This window comes from Centruroides sculpturatus, unplaced genomic scaffold (assembly GCF_000671375.1).
Source record: "Centruroides sculpturatus isolate CEXI.00-Female unplaced genomic scaffold, Cexi_2.0 scaffold527, whole genome shotgun sequence".
Classification (NCBI taxonomy): domain Eukaryota; kingdom Metazoa; phylum Arthropoda; class Arachnida; order Scorpiones; family Buthidae; genus Centruroides; species Centruroides sculpturatus.
The window spans coordinates 133,781-143,692 of NW_019384763.1; the positions used below are offsets into that span (position 1 = coordinate 133,781).

The following is a 9,912-nucleotide window of genomic DNA, read 5'->3' on the forward strand; positions in this document are numbered from 1 at the left end:
GGTTTTTTTTTATTTCTTTTTTAAATTTTCATGCACCAAAAAATCAAATATTCTAGTGTAAAGGATCGAAGATTTGGTCACAATTTTCACTCTATATGAGATTGAAACCTGTAAGCAAACTTTTATTTTATTTTATTTTATTCTTTCCGTCTTCAAATATATTCTATGCGAATCGTAGCGGATTTAGTTTTTAATAGTTCTCAGTAAAATTACAAATACAGGAGGGAACATATCTAAAGGATTCCCTCATTTAATTTTATGATAAATTAAATTTTAAAAATCCGATAATATATCAAATATTTAATCTGGTTAAATTTAAAATATATTTTTAAAAATATTTCGAAAAACATATATTTAAAAAAAAAGAAGAAGAAGAAAATACGTTAAAAATGTTCTCTTTTTTCACGATTTTTTTTTCTTTTTGCTTTAATAATTTGTCATACAAACTTAAATTTAATCTGTTGCAATAGTTTTTATTCTATGGTCTATTCTCTTGTACGAGTAACGCAGAGTTCGCAATTTAAATAATTCTACTGATCATCCGGAAAGCAAATTAATTCTTGAATAAAATAGTTTTTCTTTTTTCCCCTTTTTTACGCGTTCCTGACCCAAAAAGTCTAATTATACGAGAACATTCTAAAGGTTTTATGTTTTCGCCTTTTGAACAGAATTGTTTGCACAAAACCTTTCGGTTTAATGTTTGTCTTTCAACTCGAAGCTTTTCAGAAGCAAAGAATAAAATAAGGAATTTTTACATTACAAAAAGAATGCGGTTGTTTAAACAATGATCAAACTGTAAATTGTTTCGATAAAAACTTGTTAATTTTTCTAAGAATAATTTTAATCTTTATATAGTTTCTGAATAATTAATCACTTAACAGAAAAATTTGTCCTTTAAAAAAGGTTAGTTGATAGTCCGTAAATATACAAATAAGATATGATTCTATACACGAAAAGTTACTTAAAATGTATTTTTTTTGCTACTTCATTACTGTTTAAAAACATCTTTGTTATCAATTATTATATATTAAAACATCACTCGGAGGTATTTCTGAATAAAAAAAGAGTTTATCTAAAATAAGGATGTCATCAATAACCGAAAAAAGTCGTTAAAAAATATATAGAGCGATACAGTTATCTCGTCTAACTGATAAGCTTACTAAAATATAAATTTTCAGATTAAGCGTTTTTTTTAAGTAAATATTGTTTATAATCTCTAAAAGCCAGTAAATTATAGCAAATAAATGATATTTTCGCGTTACAAAATTACACGTTTGATTACGTTTGTGTGAGAAATTAAAAAAGTAAACATCGCAGCGACGGCAAATGGCGGAATTGTATTCGATAAAATGTGGTCTCTCGTAGATAAACATACACGTTAGTATTTGATTGGAATCTGTTCTTTTTTTTATATCAAGTTATTTTAATCGATTGTAGAATTAATATTAACAACGTTTTATGCCATGACAAAATTATTAATTTCTGGATTTTGCTGCGAGATTTTAATAAGTAAGATGGCCGACTGTTTAGGACGAATTCTTATTTATTAACGAATCTTTTCCATTTCGACAAGTTTATACTCAATATTGGATTTTTTCAAGTTATTAGGTAAATTTAAAGTATCTCATTCAAATACGCCGTTAGAAATTTAAAAATAAAATGACGGTAAATGCGTAATTAAGTTAGAACGTTAAACGCAATTTAATCACAACTTTGTTTATAAACGCAAATACGATTGGTCTGAATATTGACAGAATCGCTACGGCAGCCAATGAAATTTTTAGTTATTTCGTAATAGCATCGATTTTTCTTATAGTAGAATAGTTATTGGAGAAAACGCAGTTCGTCTTTATCTTTTAATTTTTGCTGTCAAACCAATGATTTTCTCGTAGAAAAATAAATCAGAATTTTTCTTAAATTTACATTTCTGAGTTAAAGTGTGTCAATGGTTAAATGTTTATTAATGAAGATTATTGGTTATTTTCTATGGATTATCAAATGCCATTTAATAATTTACAAGCGAATTGCTACCTAATGTATATATTTGTTAATATTCTGTTTGCATTTCTTATACTTAAAGTATTAATTATCGTGTGTTATGTATGATCGGGGCCATTGAGAGCTTGTATGGGACCTTTTGCTATTTATTTATTTATGAAATATGTTGAATGTTTCTTTATTAATAGTTTTATTTTTTGATGATAAAACTATAATTAATTTATAGTTGTAATCACTATGGATTCCTAAGTTTTTTCCAAACCTGATAAAAATCCCTATTTCTCTCTCTTTCCACGTCTCTTGTTATAACTGATTATTAATAAGGTGACCGATCGTCCTCCTTTTGTAAATTCTGGTCTCCCTCGAAAAGTGTCCTCCTTTTCGATATTTAAAGACCGATCTGTAAATCTCGGTATTCGGACGATGCCGAGCCCGTCTGTCGCGCGTGATGGGACGTGATGCGTTTGTGTTTGACGTGACTATTCGTCCGGGCTCGGTGCGGTCGGATGCGATGGCGAGACCTCGAGATGGCGCGCCGGCGGTGTTGTTCCACCTAGTACTTTTATACTAACTTTTTACTTGTTCCGCTACTGAGATACCCAATGCCGTTTTCCTAGTACCATTTGTGAAATCCTAATACCTTTCCTTTCCATTTTGTACCTTTCAAAAAGTTCATTTTTATTGTATATTTTTTTTACTTTACTTTGGCAGTAAATAGATATTTTAGGATCTAACCTCTAACAGTTCCAATGCTAAACAATTGGCAGTGCTCAAAGTGATCACTAGAGGCGTACGAACACCGATGCGGTCGGTGAACACTGAACGTCGATATTAGTGTAATGTTTTGGATCGCACTCCACTGTGGAGTGTAGTCTCCACCTCCAGTCTCTACATAGTAATATATGAATTTTGTATATTACGTGTTACGTGTAACATTTTAATAAATAGAAATTTCAAAAATTATAAATTTATTATTTATAAATATATATTTAAATAATATATAATATATACATACATTCAGCAGTTTACGGTCAAAGTAATGCCTGCATTAGTGAATAGATCATTTTGACATAATGTATTGATTCTGAAAGTACTGTACGTATGTCGTATTATCGATATTAATATCGATTTAAAAAAATACTATCTCACGTCACTAGTCGATTTTTTAAAGAAAACTTAATACCATTTTTTGTTATCTAATACTCTTTTTAGTACCCTTTTAGAAAGGCTTGGAACAACCCTGCTCTCGAGCTAAATGCCACAGTCAACATGTATAAAGCATTAGATTCAATAGGTGCAGTATTTAAAATTTAAAACATTAACATCGGTTTGTAAGTATTCTATTTATTCAGGCTTAAAAACTAATGGAATAAATGCAACACAATAAATATACAGATTATATTTTTATAACCTACATAATTGTTGTTATAATTTATAATATGCCTTAATCATACATAGAACTATTAATACTTTTAAGTAATTCTTCAGGTAATTTGCATTCACTCACACGTATGTCTCTGGAAAGTAAATAAAATCGAATGTGAAGGAGTGCACGTAAAAGTTGCAACCCCATTCTGTTCCTTGTGTCACTTTTTAAATAATTAACAGCAGAAAAAGCTCTTTCTACTGAAGCATTTGATATCGGTAGTGTAAGTATATTCAACGCTGCTTCAGCAAGTCGTGTTGCAGGATTATTACCTGCAGTATCCTTATATTCAATAACTGTTTTCCAAAAATGTTCTCCCGTTGTGTCTGGAGTAATTCCTGGAATGTTTTGGACACAGCGTATCATCTTCTCTAATTCCACGCTGTTAAAATCGCATATGGATTTCGGTATTTTGGAAATGTTTTTTATGATTGATTCAATTTCGTAAATCTGTAAAAGTTTTGCAGGTCGCACACTTTCCACTAGATTTGACCACTGTATTGAATTTGGTAGCCGAATTTGTAATTGATGAATTGTTGTTTTTAAAAAATTAAAGCATNTATATTTAAATAATATATAATATATACATAAATTTAGCAGTTTATGGTCAAAGTAATGCCTGCATGAGTCAATAGATCATTTTGACTTAATGTATTGATTCTGCACATATTATACTTATGTCATATTATCGATATTAATATTGATTTTTTTAAAAATACTATTGCACATTACTAATAGATATTTTAGAGAAAACTTAGTACCATTTTTTGTTATCTATTTCTCTTTTTAGTACCTTTTATAAAAAGGCTTGGAACAACCCTGCGTGCCAGTTGCTTTGTTTACTTCTTACAAAACGTGACGTGTGCAGTAGAGATTATTATAGTGTATTATTATTGCAATGAATAAAATATTTCTTTTATTTATGAAATTTTTTCCTTCGATTTATTTGTGTCCTCCTTTTCATTGTAAAAAAGTTGGTCACCTTATTATTAAGTTTATAATGAATCTAGTGTAAAATTTAAAATTAAATTATCCAAAATTTAGTATCGTATCTTTTCGACAGTTTTACGTGGAAAATTTTCAGTATTCTGAGAAAAATTTCAAGTTTTTTTTTCTTTTTAATCTAAATTGCTTTGTCATTTTGGAATGCATGTATTTTGTTAAGAATACAGAATTTTAAAAATAATTATATCTAAGAAAAAAAAGGAAATCATATTTAAATACTTAAGGATGAAATTGTATCTCTATCAGGAACCTGTAAAAATGCAGCTATGAATGAGGCAGTTGAGACCTTATTCATAGGATAAAAAAGTCAAAGGAACCACATGTGACTCTGCGAGATATAGCAGTCTGAAATCAGTCCATCTGGAGTTTTGAAGATCCTGAAAAATTAGGTAAAATTTAAAAATGAAAAACCCAGAACTATTTTTCAAAACAATACTAAAAATCAACTGTTTTCCACAATGGCGGACTGGCCATGTGGAAAATGTGGAAAATTCCACATGGGCCGTATACAATTTAGGCCATTTTTCTAAATATGTACATAATGTACCGTTTAATTTTAAAAAATTCATATATTTTTTTGTTAAGTAAGGTGTATAATATAGGTATATGTGTAGGCCTTTATCATTTTACCCGGCCCTACCCGTATCCGAAGTTAAATTAGTTCGGCCGATCTGAGTCAAACACCACTACATTAGCCCAAACAGAAAGCATTCTAGGAGAAAACTAATCAAAACTACCTTCTAAACAGAGAAAATTGGTCATTTGTTTACATTGCTAGAAACTATATACAACTCCTATGAATCTTAATGCTAAACTATAGAAATGCGAGTTATTAGTTTTGTACCTAGCCAGCAAAGCGATGATTGTAGTCATGACAAATTTAATGGCCACTTATATTATTTTCTTTATTTTAGGTAAGTAAAAAATGTTATTCAATAATAATTTCTCTATATTCCAAACGATTTAATTAAAAATAATATATTTTGTAGTGTGAGGCCGGGACCTCACCCCCTCTCCAACAGGAAACTGGTTGTCGAGCTAAAGCTAATAAATCGGTGATTTATTTCGTAAACAAGAACGAGTGTAAGACGATTTAATTGTCGCATTCCCGGACCAAATTCACACGTCTTCGATCTAGATCAGGGAAAGTGGGAGAGAGAGCAACCGGGGAGAGTTCGACTGTCATCTTACAGCGAGTTCAAAGCACATTAGACCAAAATTTACGGGACCGTCACTAAATATTCCTGAAAACGCATTTCAAAAATTAAGCAGTATTTTAATACAGTTTAATCCAGTAGCTACTCAACACAATATTATTTCAGAATTGCAACATTTTAAATCGTCATGGAATATTTTAAAGGAAAATGTCAATGAAACTTTTATAAAATTAAACGAAAATGAACATTCTACTGATGATCAAGTAGAAACTAATAAAGATGCGATTTTATCCTCTTACTGCATTGCTTGCAAAAATTGCTCTATTTGTTGTTATAATATATTATTCAGATATAACATGTTAAGTGGCGCTTATTCTATACTTGGTCAAGCATACAAATATCTGCTATCTATGTCTGTAACACAAGTGTCCGGTGAACAAAGCTTTTCTATGTTAAAATTAATTAAAAGCAGGCTAAGATACTTATAAGTATCTCGCAAGAAAATCTAGAAGCCTTCGTGTTAATGTCAGTGGAGAAGGATTTTTTAAACGAAATACATTCTGATGATGTCATTAATATTATTGCTCAACAAAGCAAACTTCTAAATAAAAAATTAATATTGTAGAATATAGACTTGTGCTTATTGTAATTTTTGTCAATGTTGTATTTTGAATATATTTAAATATAAATAGAAAAAAATACATTTTTTTTTTATTTGTGGGCTGGGCTGGTAATAAATTTTCCACACGAAAATTTTAGGGCTAGTCCGCCCCTGGTTTTCCACTTTACTAGAGACAGCTAAAAACTCATAAAACATGAGAAAGGTCATTGTATCAACTATTTCCTGATGCATTTGGAGTCACACTGCATTCCCCATTAAGTTTTTTGCATGTTTAACAAGAAGACTGATTTTGGGGAGTATATCTTATGAAGGGTCACATGAAGACTGTTGGTTTCTTTGACTTTTTTGTTCCTATAAGCGTGTCTACAGCTCTGATAAGTTTCCAACCATCTCGTTCAAAGCTGCATTTGTACCCAGGAATCATTGTTGGCTTGTTAAGATTGTAGGCCATTCCATTATGAGCAAAAAACTAAAAAGACCAAATGTCCACAAGCAATCTTTTACAAAATATTCTGTTCTGAAGTTTCCTTTGCATTTTTTCTATTTAAAAACACTCAAATACATTTCTTATATTTTGGCCAGACACACCAAATTATTGATTCTTTTTGCTCAGCTATTTATTAAAAAATAATAATATAATTTTTGTGTTATCACACACAAATCTTCTGTAGAGCTTATCACTTTGACACAATTAGCTATGAAGATTTTATTAACCAACTAGCTGTTACCTGTGGCCCATACAGATTTTGCAATTTGATAGAAATAATCCTCCCTCAAAAAATCATCCCAGTGACTCATGTAAGCCACTATTTCTGAACATACTTCTTTTGCCATCACTTGAGTGTCATATAAAACAATGGATATTGCTCTAAAGAGGCAAGCTCCATCGTGTATAATTGGAACGATGGTGTGGGGCGTCATAACACCATTTATATTCAGTATTTCAACAACCATAGTAATTATTTAATTTATAATGTTATATAACACATATCCCTTATTGCTGAGAATCATTTTACTGCTTCAAAGGAACATTTTCAATCTGATCAATTTTCTGGATTGTTTACAATTGTTCTATAATCGAACCAATATGAAATAACAAATTCAAATTTAAAACGATTTGAACATTTGGTTAAAAAATCGTAAAACGTAAATATTGTATGTTTGGAAATTAAGTTATCATCACCAGAAACAAAAAATTGCATCTAAAATAGTACAGTAGAATCTAAGATAGTACAATAGTACTTTAGGTTAAGCCTTAATTTTATCCCCCCTCCCCCTCGGGGGAATTTCAGTATAAAAACATGCACATATTCGAATGCAATGTTGTGTCAAAATTTCAAAGCAATCAATGAAGAACTTTCGGAGATTTAGATTTTGAACAAATGAACATTTACATTTTTATTTATATAGATATAGATAATATAGTCTTTTAAATTACATTAATATAATCACCATTAATACAAGTTCAAAATGCATTTTGGAATTATTTGGCTCTCTTCAGTTGGGCTTTATTTGATGATTTAACATTAAGCATATTTTTCTTAAACTAAACAGGATCCAATTTTTTACTTCCCCAGCTGTTATATATAACAGAGGAAAAGTATGACAATTGGCCAAAAAAATGACCCCCAAGATTTTAACATTTTTGCATTCAGGGCATGAGAAATGCAAAAAAAATCAGGGCGTTTGATGTATGTATGGATGTTAGTATGTGTTTGTGGGGGGGCACAATTTTGTTCACTTTGTTTGGATCTTAATAACACTTCTGCTTTTTGTTGAAAATTTCCAAAATTTTGCAGGGAGGTTTATTTGGGGTATTGATGCTATTAAATTTTGGTGATTAAAGGTCGAGGAGGTGGGAAGGTGAAGGGAGTTGTATGTATTTACACTAGAATCAGACTTAATGACGATTTTACTCATTATGAGCATTTACAATTTTTTATAAAACTCATCCCTATTCATAAAATTAAGATTTTTGCCTTTTTATAATAGTTAAAAATATAAAGTTTTTTTAATAAAATATGATAACAGATGACACTACCAAATGTTGCCAGGAATGTTACGCAATTTGTTGCTGGATTTTTTATTATAACACTGACAAAACAAAACTAAATTCCCCTCAATAAAATTTAAAATTTAAAATTCTTTATTCAATCTGCTAATATCCTGTTAATTCTTATCATACAATTTCTTCACATAGAACTTTTTACATTACATAGAAATGTTCCATTAATAAAATTTTTACAAAAGTATTTCTGAATTATAAAATTTTACTTACAAAAAAAATGTATTCTTATGTAAACTTTAAATTCCAATATTAATGTTGTCCTGACATTCTTGAAAATGGTATGCTAATCTCCTGATAGTAGCTCCTATATAAAAGGTTTTTGATCCTATATACATTTATTGTAAAAAGATCATGTAGATGCCTGAATTCTCCAAAAAGGCAAGACTATCCCTAACATTACAAAGAATTCTATATAGAGATAGTTGAGGCTCAACAGAAAGCATAAACTCTTGTTTCTCAAAAGCATGAACTATACATAGAGTACATTCCTTAGCATTATATTTTATCACTTAAAGTCTTTTATTACTAGAAAATTATTTTTAAAATTAATATTATCATCTTAAATCAAAAATAGATTGACATATGGAGTGATTTGATGATTGTAATAGTTGTTGTCAAATATTTTTGAATTTGAAATAATATATTTTAATAACAGTTTTCCATTTGAAGGTGAAATTAAAAGCTTGCAGTTAAGGCATAAGCTTGCTGCTCTGGGAACCCAGGATCAAATTATTATCAAGTACAGTGATTGCACAAAATAATTTGAACACTAACAAAAGATCATTTTTGTTTATTGATAAGGGGTAAGACCTGCTTTTTTCAGGTAATACGGCTGAAATATGTCAAGGAATAGACAAATTTAAATCATGAATTATTTATTGTGACATTGTCACAATGCCAGGCTGCAATTTTTAATCATATTTTTAATTTATTGGATTGAGTCAGCTTTACATCAAAAACTACAATTATATGTTTAATTTCATTTTGTCTTCTTTGTAATGATGTAAAATACTCTTGGAATTCTGAAAGTGCCTTTTTTATGTGTATTTTATTGTTATTTGATTCAAAAATGAAAAAATAAATATATTAAGTTTAAGAAACACTCTAAATTATCTCAACTCATACCCTTAACATGGGCTTTGTGTGAAATTTGAGAGGAAGTTGTTATTTTTAGGCCATGATAGATGGTTAGTGTAGCCCACACTGACTAGACTAACTACTAATACCAATAAATTGTTAATTGTTTTGTTGTCTTGTAAACATAAACTTTCTTCCTCATTTTTTAAGTCAGTCAAATTACAATGTTGTTATTTTATTGTACTCAGAGGAATGTTTTCTTTAACGTTTAATTAACAACTAATTTTGGTTAGATCTAACTAATTTTAGAGTTTAGTCTCAGTTTAACCAGCATGCCAGAAACCCAGAGTAACTTAAATTTAAAAAAAAAAAAGTTTATAAGCTTTTTTATGGAATAAAATGATTGAGTTTTAACTTTTCTCAATATTACATATTAAAAGAATAGTTTTAAGAAATTGATATTTTTCAATTCCTAACTCTAGGTCTGAGGTAAAACTATTTTTTATGAAATTCTTTGAGATGATTATTTTTTTTTTGTGTGTGTGTGTGTTTGATTCTT

At 29.4% G+C, this 9,912-nt stretch overlaps 1 protein-coding gene across 3 annotated transcripts in view; it reads left to right on the forward strand.

The window, feature by feature from the left end:
• The first annotated feature begins 1,289 nt into the window (after positions 1-1,289).
• LOC111628846 (arginine-glutamic acid dipeptide repeats protein-like) overlaps positions 1,290-9,912 on the forward strand; it is a 43,043-nt gene continuing 34,420 nt past the window's right edge. For 2 of the 3 annotated variants that reach the window (XM_023372691.1, XM_023372694.1), the window contains exon 1: positions 1,458-1,608. The gene's annotated coding sequence lies outside the window, so the exon portion shown is untranslated. Of the gene's footprint in view, positions 1,378-1,457; positions 1,609-9,912 lie in introns of those variants that run through there. The other variant, XM_023372693.1, reaches the window with a different exon arrangement.